The sequence below is a fragment of the Dermacentor silvarum genome, chromosome 5 (assembly GCF_013339745.2).
Source record: "Dermacentor silvarum isolate Dsil-2018 chromosome 5, BIME_Dsil_1.4, whole genome shotgun sequence".
NCBI lineage: Eukaryota > Metazoa > Arthropoda > Arachnida > Ixodida > Ixodidae > Dermacentor > Dermacentor silvarum.
In genome coordinates, this window is record NC_051158.1 from 75,684,447 (window position 1) to 75,699,269 (window position 14,823).

The 14,823-nt window shown below is 43.0% G+C and overlaps 1 protein-coding gene across 3 annotated transcripts in view; it reads left to right on the forward strand.

Moving 5' to 3' along the window:
- Positions 1-9,722: 9,722 nt before the first annotated feature.
- Positions 9,723-14,823, forward strand: part of LOC119453494 (calcium-binding protein E63-1) — a 160,321-nt gene continuing 155,220 nt past the window's right edge. The window contains exons 1-2 of one of the 3 annotated variants that reach the window (XM_049668185.1): positions 9,723-9,851; positions 10,179-10,198. The gene's annotated coding sequence lies outside the window, so the exon portion shown is untranslated. The remainder of the gene's footprint in view (positions 9,852-10,178; positions 10,199-14,823) is intronic. The other 2 variants (XM_049668187.1, XM_049668186.1) reach the window with 2 other exon arrangements.

Here is a 14,823-nt window from a genome sequence, read left to right on the forward strand (position 1 = left end):
AATAGGTATCGACTGCAGGAACTTCTCTAAACTCAACGTGTCGTTTATTGGTGAGTGTTTGGTTGAATTACCACCAGCGAGTGCACCGCCTTGTTTTGCTGCTTGAACATGCGTAATTTGCATTCCTCGCAAGTTCCTCGCAAGCTTTCGAACGTCTCAGTCGACGTGGCCGTAGCCAGGTGAATAAATGCATCCGTATTCTCAAAATCCGAATGACTGCAAACACGAGAAGCCTTCCTAATGTGATTTTCTTGCCGTTGCAAGGATGGATTTTACGATTCGTAATGGCCACGATGTAAAGTTCACTGCAAAGTATTACGTCCGGTTATCAGCTCAAACAAAACCCCATCATTACGTAATTTCCCCACTGGTCATCGCTTAACGCGATATGAAAGCGCAAGCGCCGTTCCTCTTCAAGCTGCAAATAAACCGAAAATGCTTCCTACCCACAGGAAAGTGGGCGTTTAACTACCCGTTAACCCCAATTCCACTGGCATACCCAGGAATGTGAGCCATTGCACCTGTTTCCATCTGTCGAGCTTCACCGTAGTGCACTAGCTTAATTCAATGAACAGCAATTTTTAAAATTCTGTTTAAGAAGGCTTTCTGAACTTCAGCAACCTTTAGGTAAAAACTTCGAGGGGTATGCCCTTCTAATAACATGTGTATTTACGGCACTTCGTAACATTCTTGCAGCCTTAGTGTAGTGTTTTATTCCAAACGACAACTGAGCTTTAACACAGCAAAGGCTTTGCGACTAAGTGCCATAAATTACCCATGCTTATAAAAGGTCTTACGCTCTCGAAGCCTACTTAAAGTTGTTGAAATTCCAATGGCTTTCTGAAATGTTTTTCGAAATGCTGCCCATTGAGTTTTGCTCGTGCACTGTAGCGAAGTTCGATAGACATCCAAAGGGGCAATGTCCAAAATTCCTGGACATGCTTTTCTTTTACAGCATGCACGAAAAACGGCCAAACAGCTTATCGTGCACCTACGGCAGGCATCTGCGTATGTTAGGGCAATATCAAGCTGCCACTCAAACCCAAAGAGAAATCGTCTAACGTCGACGTATAACACGGAAAATAAGAATGTACTAAAAGTGCGCCGCCTCGTTTAGAGACAATAGGTTCCAACCAAACATTCAGCTTAGAAATGGCCACGCTAGCATATTACTCAGCTGTTGTTTGTAAGCAGTGCACATCTAGCATGCACATCATGGTACAGAATAATATTCAGAAAATGTATAAGCATACGGTCGTGTCAAGCATAATACAAGAAAGCGTGCTCCTGCACTGTAGCGCAGCACTATTATTCGATCCCTACTCTGGCACCGGTCAAGTTTTTATAGATTGTGATGCTGATACTTCGCTATGACGGTGGTATTTTCAAAGGCTTTACTATATCAGTGTTTGGTACGTTCATACCCTCCGCTATATCCGACATCACCACTGCGGCATATAATAATATAGAGACCACCTGGTCATGGTGTTGTGACCATGTCCGAAGTAGGCTACTGGGCTTATGCAACCCCATTCCTGGTTAGCACAATTAACAAACCGTCGTTGTACAATGTATTCGGTGCTCGATATGGAACGTCACGCACACAAAATTAACTTGGTACCCTGAAACTGCGGCGTCTCTCATAGTCCATAAGCGCTGAAGCCGACTAGTACTACCAATATCATCCTCCAAGCAAACGAGATATAATGTCGAAATATTTTGCGCGTTTCAGGCTCGGCCGAAAGCTTCACTGCTCTTCAAAAGCATCCGCGTGCCGTTTCGTCGGTGACCCACTACGGCGACCAGTTCCTGGTGAACGTGGTCAGGGCGAGTCGTGACCAGATCCGCTCTGACTACGAGGAAGGCGCCGTCGAACGTCAACTCCACGGCCGGCTCGTCTTTCCCGAACACGGCGGTACAAGCTTATTCATTGCCGCACCGGCAAACTTTCTCGTGCCGGACGCCTTCGTTGGCGACGACTCGCTGCAGTTTCTGGACTACGCGACCGTCAGTGTGCGACTGCTGCTCGACTGGATTGAGGTACAGTTCACTGAAAATGCAGCTGAGTAATACGCGTCCACCCTTAATATCACAGTCCCTTGCGTGCGCGACGCCGCGCGTGCAATTTTCGGCAGGAACGTCGGCGAAGAAGAGGCGCGGCATCTGGTCTTCACTGACTGGGCTTTGTGTGTGGTGTTAACGGCGGCCAAATGGGACTTGAGTAGCGTCTCCAACACCAGCAACGCTTCGTCGAATGCAGCGCAGTTGCCGCCGGTAATGAAAGCGAGTCGTCAGCTGCTTTACCTTCGCTTCTGCCACACGCTGTGCGGTGAAGAAAGCCCTCTGGCGAGCGCTTGCCGTTACAGAGCCTCATATAGTAATGACTTTGCTTTCGCGTTTAGCTGTCGTGAGCCACCATCGTTGCAGTGTTAGTGCAATGTGAGACTTTATTTTTCCCGAAGCATTCCCGGTGGTATTGCTTTCGAGTTTCTTAACACCACATGTTTGGCGTGTATAATGTCTAAAGTCTATCGCATCGTGGTTACCTTGAGAATCTCTTCGAAAATGCGGCTACTATTTGTCATTGTTTTGGGTCGAATGTCTATCCCATAAATTCCTCTATTGCTTACAGTGTTCACACACCTGTAAGGATACGCGGCAACGTATTCTCTCCCGGCAGCAGCAGAAAATCCGTCTTCTGCCGTCACATATTTTTGCTACACGTCGCAGAGGGTGTAATTGACTTCCGCGGCTGCATGTTCGACGCAGCACATGAATTGTTGCACATTTTGTCTTGTGTGAGAACATATGAACACGCAATACCGATCTCAAATTCCAAGAGTGCAGTCCGAAGTTTGAATGCTTAGCAAGCGAGATATATTCGTGACCGCACAGAAGATTAATGGTGTAGTATCGTTGAAGACACCAATAAATAGGTCAATCTTCAAAACAGCCCATACTTTTTACATTTCTTCCTGCAATCGGCAAGCAGCATGACAGGTATCACATTTATCTCCAAGTGGCAACACACGTATTCGGGGACAGTGTTCGCTGCACGTTATTGCCGTGGCTGTTATCTGTTCTGTTTTACTTTAGGCCAGTGGCCCGGATGAAACCTCCACTATAATTCTTGGTCTCAGATCTTAGAACATAGATTTCAAAACATAGTGTGACTCCCAGTAGTAAGCATAAAGTAGTCACTAAGATAGAGCCCTCAGAATCCGAAACTTTCAACAGCAGTTTTAATTCCATGACAAAGTTATATCGCTTTGCATAAAATCTTGGTCATGCAAGTGCGACACCACAATACCGTGGATTTAGAACTAAAGCTGCTAAACACATTAGGCACAACGCAATATGCGTATTTTCAAAGCTCTTCTCGTAACTTTCATGTGCCAAACCTAAATGAAGAGGAATATTTTTTATTACGTGTATTTAGGACAGAAAGCAATGCTAATTCTGTGTGCTAGTTCTAGCATTTTTCTTCACGTTATGGAATGAAGAAGCTTTAGCCAAATGCGATTTCCCCTTTCAAGTACATGGAGAACACAGAAATGCTCTTGCAAGAGCAATGTTGGAAGGATTGGAATGAGATTTGCTGCATCAACGTAAAATATCCAACTGAAGTGATTGAGGCGTGTATCCAACTCGGGGATTACTTAGCTGCAAGAAATCGCAGCTAAGGAGAAGGGTAATTTACCGCTTTGCAGTGTATGTGTATGAATAATATATGTTTCTTCCTCCTTGCATTTTAGTATTTAGTATCCTTGAAATTCTTGAATTGACCTTGAATTTTCAGTCACAGGTTCACTACGAAAAACGTAACATTCTTTGTTTCCAGAAAACTCTTAAGAGCTAATAACGTCCAAAATATTACCTTCATGATCACATAAGATAGATATAGTGATTAGATGAAAAAAAAAGCTAAGAGTTCAGACTGAATCGAAGTTCTGACCTGCTGCTCAGCATTTTGGAAGGGAGTTGAGAGTAAAAAAATAGGGAGAGAAGTGTTGAAGACAAGGGTGAGGACGGTTGTGAGTGAACTTGACCAGCGACGACTCTTATAAGTCTCAAATCTAGACCACTCTCATGCAATAAATTTGATGAGAGCTTTTAGAACATCACGCCGACGAGACTGCGGATCACGTAAGGTTTCGTGCGGCTGAACTGAGGACACAGCGCGAAGAATCTGCAGTGCTGGGACGAGTCGCAACACCAAGCAAGTACAGACTTTAGTGTCAATGCGGAAGAGCACGTCTTTTCGAAGAAGATGTGGACATTTTTGGTTGTCACACTCGGAGGTTATGCTGTGAAAACGTGTCGTCGTTACAAAAGCAAATGACTCGGGGAAGAGCGGAGGACCTAAGCCTAGTGTCGTGCCATTAACACACAAATCGCTCAACTTATTGTACAACCTTCTTGACCCGTAATGAGGAACATGAAGATGAAAAAGCGATGCTTTCTGTTACGGACATATTTATCGAATAATAACAAAGCAATGCCACGACGAGTGGGTAATGACTTCAGCGAGTGGTCCAGTTTAATTTGTTTTATGCTTTTACTAAGTCAGAACGCGGGCCTAGAGTTATAGTCAAAATCATAAAGAACCCTTACACTGAACATCAATGAAATGAAGCATAAAACATTTTCATGCACGCTGGTGCACTTTTCAGAGTACGATGGTTAACTGAAACGTAAAATCCAATACTCTCATAGCACACCAATTCTGTTATAGGCATCGAAAGTTCCACCTGCCTCAATGCTTGAACATGGCGTTGAAGTTAATTCTTGGACAATTGAACAGAATAAGCAAACGCATCTTCTTCAAAACGCAAGTGCATTTTGCGTGGGTCCTAATTTTTCCATCTTCCGAAACTTCTCCAGAACATTTTAGTTTCTAGGTTCTGGCGACTAACAGCAATTTAAGCACGCTGTTTCAGCTAACTCATGCCAAGCCTTAAATTATCCACGAGTACATTACGAGAATGCAACCATCTTAGTATTGTTAACTGTTCTCTTGAGCGATTCGAAGTACTTTTTAGTATGAGCTTAGTTAATTGTTTACAATAATTAGTGAGCCAACGTTTAAAATGTTGCTTTAAACGCCATATCTTCAATGGAGAAGTGGTAGAGTGCATTGACAAATACACGAATACGTTTTCCCGTGGTGATAGTTGCTGTTGTAATGTTAACGGGCTACAAACAAAGCGCTTGCGATATGAAAAACTACTAGGTGACTATCAAATTTTTATTTGAAAGTGAAGTTATTAGCATCTCTCGGCACCCCGTTTCAGGCATAGCATAAGCGGAAGAGAAGATCACTCGCTGGTGATGCTACATAGATTCAATGTTCGCTTGGAATACTTTGATGTGGCTTACTACAAGAACACGTACTCACCTACTCATTAACGCGACTTCTAATCAACTTTTAAATTTACTCGTGCAGAAGCAGTCATTGGTGCCGCTTTCTAGTCCTCTTGGCGTATTAGTAATCACACACACGCATGTTCAGGTATGTGCTTTCAACTTTTCGAGGCAGGACTGACCGCGGATGAGATGAAAGAAGCGAACTCTGAATGTGCTCACCTAAGAGCGCACAAAGATCAATTTTTGTACTAGTTGATAAAACTAGGATAAAACTGGGATAAAACAGTCGAGCCTCATGTGCTGAAGAAGATGGCGTTACAGTACAAAAGCGCGAGCGGCGATTGCCTGAAGTGACGGTCACTGCGGTTTGCGCGGAAGTGATACCACAGAACTGTGCCAAGCGGGACAGGGGCCAAATTCTAAAATTATTATTTGGCCTAAAACGAAACTTAAATGCGAGAATTGCGGAAATCCAATGTCAATAATTTGGCCTCTCTAATGCACTTTGTGCCGCATATTTACGAGGAGGGGCTCATTGCAAAAATTGGGGACGACAGTAAACTAAAACCAAATTTTTTGAATTCGCAGCATTATTTTATCATAAATAAGCTTGCTGTTAAATTCAGCCTTGCGGCAACCCAGTAAAATATTTAGAATAATGAAATAAATTGTAGTGTTGCAAACAAAGAATGGTCAATTTGGTCGATTTTTTCAGATTTAGAGACTCCTAAGCACTTCTCCTGACCAAATTTGCTCTTTACATATTGAAGACAAGTTCTTGTAGATGTTGTAGGCGACTTTGTGAAGCGGTCACAGAAAATTAATTCTTATATAAACTTTTTCGCACGAGCCTGTTTTGCGTGCACGAGCAAACTTTGAAAGCACGTCATGTGACAGGAAGATGTTTTCCAGCAAGAATGCCTTGTGAAATCACCGTTTGCAAGGTAGGAAATAGCCACAATATTTTCAGCGAAATCTAACATGATGAAGCGACACGTCTCGGACGCTTGGTGAGGGCTGACCATGATGCAAACGTTCGAACGCATGAAGCGTGTTTCACTAGCTATACAAAACGTTTACCCGTTATAAGTAAAGGACTGAATGTGCCACAGCGGTTATGTATGGTGTAAATCGGGAGATTTTCAAAGCTAACCTTGTGGCAGAGTTTTTAAAAGTGTCACCTAGTTATGGGTTTGGCAGAATATTACGTATGCAAGTGCTAGAAAAGTGTTCTTCACCAATGATAGGAAAATTTCGCAGTGTTCTGGAAGAACTGAATGTGGTGGCGAGTTCCCATTCGTTAGAAACAAGAGTAACATAAGAAATAGTGCGCAGCCAACGCTTGAAGCTTAACGGCTAACCATGAAATTTATAGGTAATCATAAAATTCTCATTTTCTTTGTCATGTTTATGCATGCGTTACATAAAGTGATTGGAATGTTCCCCGATTTCTCGGTGAAGTGAGCGGGCCACATAGATTTCAAATTTTCCTAAAATGAGGGGGCAGCTAATGGGTAACGCGCGGACAAAATTTAAATAACGTGCGTGTAAACTTTAGATTGTCTGAAATAGTTACAACCTTTGCAGCAAATTGCATATTTAAGTGCTCGAAAGCGTTATACTGCCGTTTCTGCAATGTTTCCCAGTTGTCTTGAACAACGAAACCGGGCCCCAAGTTTTAATTTTCATGGAATAGGGTGACGTGCTACTAAAGGTTACACTTTCCGGTTTACATATACGTATTTGGAGTGAATTGTTTTTTATGGTACCCCAAAGCATCCTAGGCATGTGTTATGAAAAGTGATTAGAGTTTGCAAACTCTCCTGGGACAAGTGAAAATGACACTGCCTTCGTGGTTGACGAAAATGAGGGCACGTTATGGCCAATGCGCACGCTCGAAATTGAAACTGTACACGAGTGGGATAATTACGGCTTTTACCGTAAATTACTTATTATCATCATACAAGCGTTATTTGCAAGTTATTCCGATTTCCACGGGCAGAGATACGAAACAGCGAGTTCAAGTTTGCAGGAATTGGGGTCTATGTTCTGAGTTATCTGCGAGGATTATTTAAACTTTGGCTTAATTGCGGCCTTTAAAATGATTATTACAACAGGTATTAAAAAACAGTTTCGCTTCGGCTATATTTCTGCAATGCTTCGCAAATGCATGGTATTTCTGAAACTCTATTACGCATTAATATGTATTGTTTCGACCGTCAGAACACTGCGTTGTATGTTTTTAATTTCTGCACTGCTTGTACTCGAATTCATGTCTCCTGGCTGACATTACACAAGCTGCTCCTTTTTAGAGCCATTTTTGAATGAGAATCGCAATGGAATTTCTGCGGTTTTATCAACCGCCTCGAAAAACAATTTCAGTCTTTGTTTTGCATTGTTGTTTTTGAATAAGGCAGGTGAACATGCCCGTTGATCCCGAATATCATGTTTTGCGTTTGGGAGGTTTCCTTTGTCAGCCAGGTAGTTATATTTCGCAGGTGCGTTAGGTAACGAAATTACATTTTGGCCGCTAGGGGGCTACGCATGTTTTACCCAGTGCCTCCACTGCCCCACAACGCCAATTATGCAAGCAGGAACGCAGGGCCAATAATGCGATGTAACCTTAGTAGCATGAAAGAGAAAAAAATGTCGCCCACTTCAATGCAGCGCGGGGCTGCAAATGAAGCCCATACGGGTTTCTCGAAGAAATAGCATTGCATTACAAGAAAAATTTGTTCTGGCCCCGAAAAGAGTTTTAATCAGCTGCGAAGCATTCTTTCTCAGCAACCCGTAAACAATTCAAATTTAATTATGGGGTTTTACGAGCCAAAACGACGATCTGACCATGAGGCTCGCCGTAGTGGGGAACTCCGGAATAATTGGACCACCTGGAGTTCTTTAACGGGCACCTAAATCTTATTACACGGGTATTTTTGCATTTCACCCCCATCGTAGTGCAGCCGCCGGGGCCGGTATTTGATCCCGGGACCTCGTGCTTAGCAGTCCAACACTATGAGTAAGACGCATGGTTTCCTCTGTAGCTTCGTGTTATAGTCAAATGGATGACAATTTTTCCGTTTCATGAACTTTCCTTCACCTTGGGAGCTGATTTGCCATATTAAGCTGGGTGACAGTAAGACACTAAAGCAGTTGGATAGTGTATGCGTTGTAGTGCACGTTAAAGAACCCCAGGTGGTCAAAATATAATCCGGAGCCCTCCACTACGGCGTGCTTCATAATCAGAACTGGTTTCCGCACGTAAAACCCCAGAAAGAAGAAGTGTACGCGCAATCGCGACGCAAGATTGTTAACCCTATCTGGGTTTTGCTACATTACAGCTTGTAATACATTTTTTTTCAAGCTTTCCGTTTCGATATCCGAAATAACATTCCCGGCTTAAAAGCAACCCTCTCGGAATTTGTGTTTTATGCCATACGGCGTGATGTAGCAATTTGTCAGCGTCCCAGTAGAACAAACGACGCCCTATTCCACGGAGAACAGCCGACAAACAGAGGTGACCGAAAGATTATTTTTAAGCACGCTGAGCAGAGGCTCACTTCTCCGTTCGCGATGATGGATACGTTCGCATATGCTTTTCAAGAGATAGAGAGAGCCAAGAACGAGAGAGACAGAAGTGCATAGCACAATGCCCTTGTGCATCTTTCTGCATTGCCTCCCATTTGTTCTCTAAACTAAGAAAGGGTTGAGATGGCGAGCGGGAGAGTTGACAGACTAAGCTGCTGGCAATCCTTAGCTGCTCGAGGAGCCATGTTTTCTAAACAGTGAAAAAAGAAAAGAGTGAAGTGCTCGGAGAAGGGGGCCACCACCGGAGTAAAAATAGAGTGCCCCTAGCAGAATGGTCCCGCGGTACACGTTTTATTTTCGGTTGCTTTTTTGTTGTCTAGCTGTTGTTCCCGTTCCCTCGCTACAGACCCGAGGCTGGTGTTTCCAGTCGCCAACGGGGATCGGAACCCCGGCCGTTTCTTCCACAACAATCTGTGGGTGTACGTATTCTAGGCCAGACCCCTTTCCTCCTCTACGCTCTTTCACCCATCGTCGATCCCTCTCCCACCACCCTCCCTCACAACTCCGCCAGCGCGTCGTCTGCTACTTTTGGACGCCGTACGTAGCGCCCAGTCGGTCGACCCAGGATTCCCCTCCCCGGCCAAACCGAGCGAAACCCCGCGATGTGTGGTGCACGTTATTAGCAGGCCCAGTTCTTCCGCTCCCTTTGTGCGCGTATGTGCGATCGGCTTCGCCCGCGCGATATTTTAGAAACACACACGAAATACGGGGCGCTGTAAAACCGCCGCCAAGGCGCCGCAATCATTGCAGACGACACGTCGCCTCCGCCTCCCTTCGCAGTGATCGTCTGCTCGGCGGCGGTCGTCTGCTTCAGCGTGTGCGTCTGCTTCTCCGTCTGTGCCGGCGCCGTGGGTCGTTTGCTCCGGAGAGTCGTCTGCTGCTTCACGGTCTGCACCAAGGTGCTTCTGTTTTGAGCCCGCCAACCAACCAACCAACCAACCAATCACCCCTTCGTAGTAGTTTCTTTTTCTTCTCCGCCCTGCACTCAAAACACCCTAGTACCCGGGTTAGCACGTCGCCAAGCACGCACGACCTTCCCCGTTCGTCGTGGCACCATTTATTTAATTTTTTTTATTTGTTTCCCGTGTCACGTCGTTCGTTGTTAGTCCCAGCTCGGTCCCAGTGTGAAGTGCTCCTGTCGGTGTCGGTAAATTTAGTGTGTTTTCGGTGGCCTGTGCGCGAGTGGCGTTTTTAATCCTACCTGTGGTTTCGCCCCATCCATCAAGATTGAGAAAAAAGAGGACGGGTGAGTATTGCGTTTACGTTTTGTCATATCATTGTTGTCTTGAACTGTGTGTCACTTGTGTCTTTCTTTAGCGTATCGAAGTACTTTCCGCTTTCATGAATAAAGTCACCAAAGATGAAAACTGTGCAGTGAATATGCAGTCGATTATACATGTATGGGGTGATATCAGACTACAAAGATGATATCCATAAGGTAATGTCGTTTTAGCAATATTTTTGTTCTTTGGGTTGGTCCACAAACTGAGTAAACTCTTGGACTGTTTGTTAATCCATTCTTTCTTTACTTTGATCCTTCCTGTTACCTAGTGAGAATTATCGCCATGCTCATCAAAAAAGAAAATAGAAACGCATCTGTCTAGTACGGCACTAAGTGTGGTATCCATCGCGCTTTCGACAATGGTTTTCATTTTAGACTGGTCGATCTCATTAACCAAAAATGAATAAATACTTACGCGAGTATTTTGGCGAAAAAGTGCTTCACAGCGACAAAAATTAATCATTTGCCCCGACATTTCTCGCGTACATGACTTCATGATACCGCACCATGATGTAGCAAAAGTGCCACGACGCAGCGTAAGGCCAGGATGTTCTTGCTATATTCTTTAGTTACAGTGGAGGAAGTGTATAGCAAGTACACATTTGTTCTATTATTTGTTGTTCTTTCATAAAAAAAATTAAGGTTGTGTTTGCACTGATACACACGAATACAGATGGTTTTGCAGCAATTGGGCTTGTGAGCTTACTTTAACTCCTGAACTAAGTACACCGTAATAAAAATATCGCATTGCTCATAATTCAATCCCCTAACATTGATGAGGACATTTGCTTTGAAAAGAACTAGTTAAATGAAGCAACTGTAGAGGCCCGGTGTTTTGCCCCATAGACTTATAGCGGAGATTTGCCGACGACACCAACAGCATTTAGACGGGAAGTAATGCAGCAATGCTCATGTACCGTGCACTTGGTGCATGTTAAAGAATCTTAGATGATCAAAATTAATTCTGTCTCCCTATACGGCGAGCCTCGTAATCATATCGTAGTTCTGGCGCGTAAAGCCACAGAATTTTTCCTTTACTATTTAGCCCAAAATACAGAATATTGTGAAAACACTGAAGCACCAAATATATAACCTGCGTAATTCAGCATTAGAAATGATGTCAAAAATCTGCGAACTGCACACGTTAAGGCATGTAAAACGGGAAATATTGATAAACTGTACACTACTTTGAAGTATACCGGTAGCTTTGAGTAGTACGACTGAGAAACTCTCGTGAACATCCTCCCAATTTAAGGTAACCTGTAAAATTATACATAAGATTTGTGAGCTTCAAATGCAGTAAAAGATTCAGTTTACACAACTGCAATATTTGTCTCTGGTGCAGAGTTATCGATTTCCAAACAGTATGCGCCCATTTTTTTCAACCTTAAACATTTTTTACACTATTTGTCCAAACTCCGTTCATATTTCCAAAATTCTGCTTCTTACAGTCGGTAGAATGAATCTTAGTCGGTTAATTGCAACGAACTTCTTTCAAATCGGCGCACCTATGGTGTCACGAAGGCACCTCTAGCGCTTCACGCGTACTTGAGTTTTAAATTAGAGTGGGCCCATAGTGTACGCCTTCGCTTTAAAGCAGCGTACCGGCCCACCTAACACTGGACAGGCCCGAAGATACTCTCGAGAGACGACAGCTCTCTCAGCAGGGTCTCTCGTTAAGCGGCAACGGTTGCTGCACTTGGCTGTTCGCTGTGCTTCTCATTGTTTCGGCTTCCCCGCTGGGCAACTTTGAATCCGCCAACGTTGACACATCATTTGTGTAACACACGGGCATCACAAATGGCGATCGCTTTCTTAACCGCACTCTGCAAATGGCCGTAGCATCCAACCACCTTGTTTTCCACGTGGGCAATGTTTCATTGTCTGCTACGCATTCTATTCTGTTAATGAATGCAACAAAAACACGGCGTGGTGTTTCTTTTTCAACTTAACCTGACAAATGTCAGTGTATCATCTTTGTTATCCTCAGTTTGATGCTTCAAAATGTTCATTTGAACGCGGGAAACATCACGCAAGGCCCTTTAAAGCTGTACTTATACGGAGAGATCATTTTGAGGTTTGACATATTTTTTTTTAAATCGCCTTTTGCAGATAACTGTTGCGGATAACGTGATTCTAATCCTTGAGTTGGATTATTCAAGGGAAGCAGACATGCCCGAGAAATCGTAACACATATGCAACTGAATAAAGATTTCACTAATTAATTACATAGTTGAGTACTTCAGGGCATATATGGTAATTTACTAATTGTAGCCGGTGAGATTGCAAGGCGTATTCACTTAGAATGAAATTGCAGAATTGCACCAGTTTAGAGAGATGCGCCATCAAACTCGCCATAAGAATGCAATGTTGTTCGACTTTCATTTTCAACACGTTTTTTTAGACATTGCAGCAATAAAGTAACTATAACGTCCATGTATTTCGTCCCCCCCCCCTTTGGGAAATTATAGCGCGAAACTGGTGTCATCCTGGAGATTTAATTCAAATTGGTGTCATCCTGGAGATTAACTCAACCACTGAGTCTTGCATACCCCGTGGCTACAATTCGGAAATTGAAATATGTGCCGTAAGGTTAGTAACTAAGCAGGCTATTAGGTAAATTTAGGAAATTAACTCATCATGTGTTTCGGTTTCTCTTGTTAGTAGTGTCCACCTCCGCGAACAATCCAGAGCTCACAGACAAAAATAACGCTATATATATCCCCTTCAGTCACGGCGTACACATTTGTGTACGCGACTTATTTTCGCAATTTCTCTGCAGTGGTGTCAAGGAATAGATCGCGAACATTAAGCTTATAGTAACTTGAAAATTCCGCTTACCTAACGCACCTCCATTTTATTTCTGAGTGCAATGTGTCACTATAGACGACCGCTTTGGTGAAGACACTACCGTGTTTGACGGGCTGTTCGACGAGAAGCGGTTTGGTAGCAGCTGTGAAATAACTTTTTTTCCTTTCTAGTAATGCTTGCAGCGAATAATTAAATTGTGTATGTAATTCGAGCGGTTTACTAAATTTATTTTATGAAGAAACGTAGTATGACTGACTGATCACTAAGCAGATATTCGATAACTCTACAATTATAATGAGTCATCATAATATGCACAAGGAGTCCTTCCACTACCTAGATTTGCTTTCAATGGAGCATGCAGTACCTTGGCATAAATATTTGTAAATTTCATACATTTATCGAAAGTCTATCATAATTCGTGACTGAAGGGGATAAACATAGCGCTATTATATAACTTATATATATATATATATATATATATATATATATATATACAGGGTGTTTCAGTGAACACTTTCAAAAATTCTTAAAGCTTGCCTTTGGCAGATAGCACAATTCTAGTTCATGAGCTGGTCTACTCGAAGAGGCGGACATTTCTTGCTCAAGAAATTGAAATGAATAATCGAATAATTAACAGAAATTCAATAATTAAGTTTTTAACTAATTACCTGATGGCCCATATTGCAATTTACAAATTGTAGCCGTGGAGTTCGCAAGGCGGATCCACTTGGAACGAATTCTCGCGATGACACCAGTTTCGAGATATTAATTCCCGAACTTTGCGGAGAAATGCATTGGCGTTCCAGTTAGGTTCTTAACAAAACGTCGCTTAATACATTGAAGCACAAAATTAACTGGAACGCTATTGCATTTCTCCGCAAAGTTCGGGAATTAATATCTCGAAACTGATGTCATCCTGAGAATTAATTCTAAGTGGATCCGCCTTGCGAACTCCACGGCTACAGTTTGTAAATTGCAATATGGGCCATCAGGTGATTAGTTAAAAACCTAATTAACGAATTTTTGCTAATTAGCCGATTATGCATTTCAATTTTGGTGCAAGTAATGTCCGCCTCTTCGAGTAGACCACCTCATTAACTAGAATTGGCCTTGAATAAATTTGAAAGTGTTCGCTGAACACCCTGTACTATATATATATATATATATATATATATATATAGGCAACAGCCGATTATTAAAAAATTCGGAAAAAATAAACTTAGCAAGCGTACATAGGTGGATTGTTGAGAAAATAAATTACTAATTTATTTATAACAGAAATTTTTCCTTACGTAACAATTTATTGTTTTTGTACGAGCGTACTTGGCATTGGCCGAAATACAGGTGAATTAGTTACGCGAAATTGATGCGGTATGGGGGTGCCATGCTTTGCGGGGGTCACATGATTTTACTAAAATATTTAGCATGTTTCGTGGCAACGTAAATATTGAGACATTTTCACACGCGAAAGTGGTTTGTAAAAATTATACCAGGCGCATTTTCGTAGCTACGAATACGACAGAGAAAGCACTTCCATGTCAAAAGCGCCCATGTACGGGCTAGAACCCAAACCAAATATGTATCCGGTGTGGTATTCCAGATCTCGCCAAGTGCCGCTGGCTACGACACGTTCTCAAAGAGCTCGTCTGCTGACAAGTCCCCTTTGAGGCTGTTACAAGTTTCCTCCGCGCAATAAGCAAACGATCCTTTGCTCTTCGTACCCCCTTGTGCGCATGCGAAAAGACGAACGGCAGGTCTGCGTGCGTCGATCCGTCCCC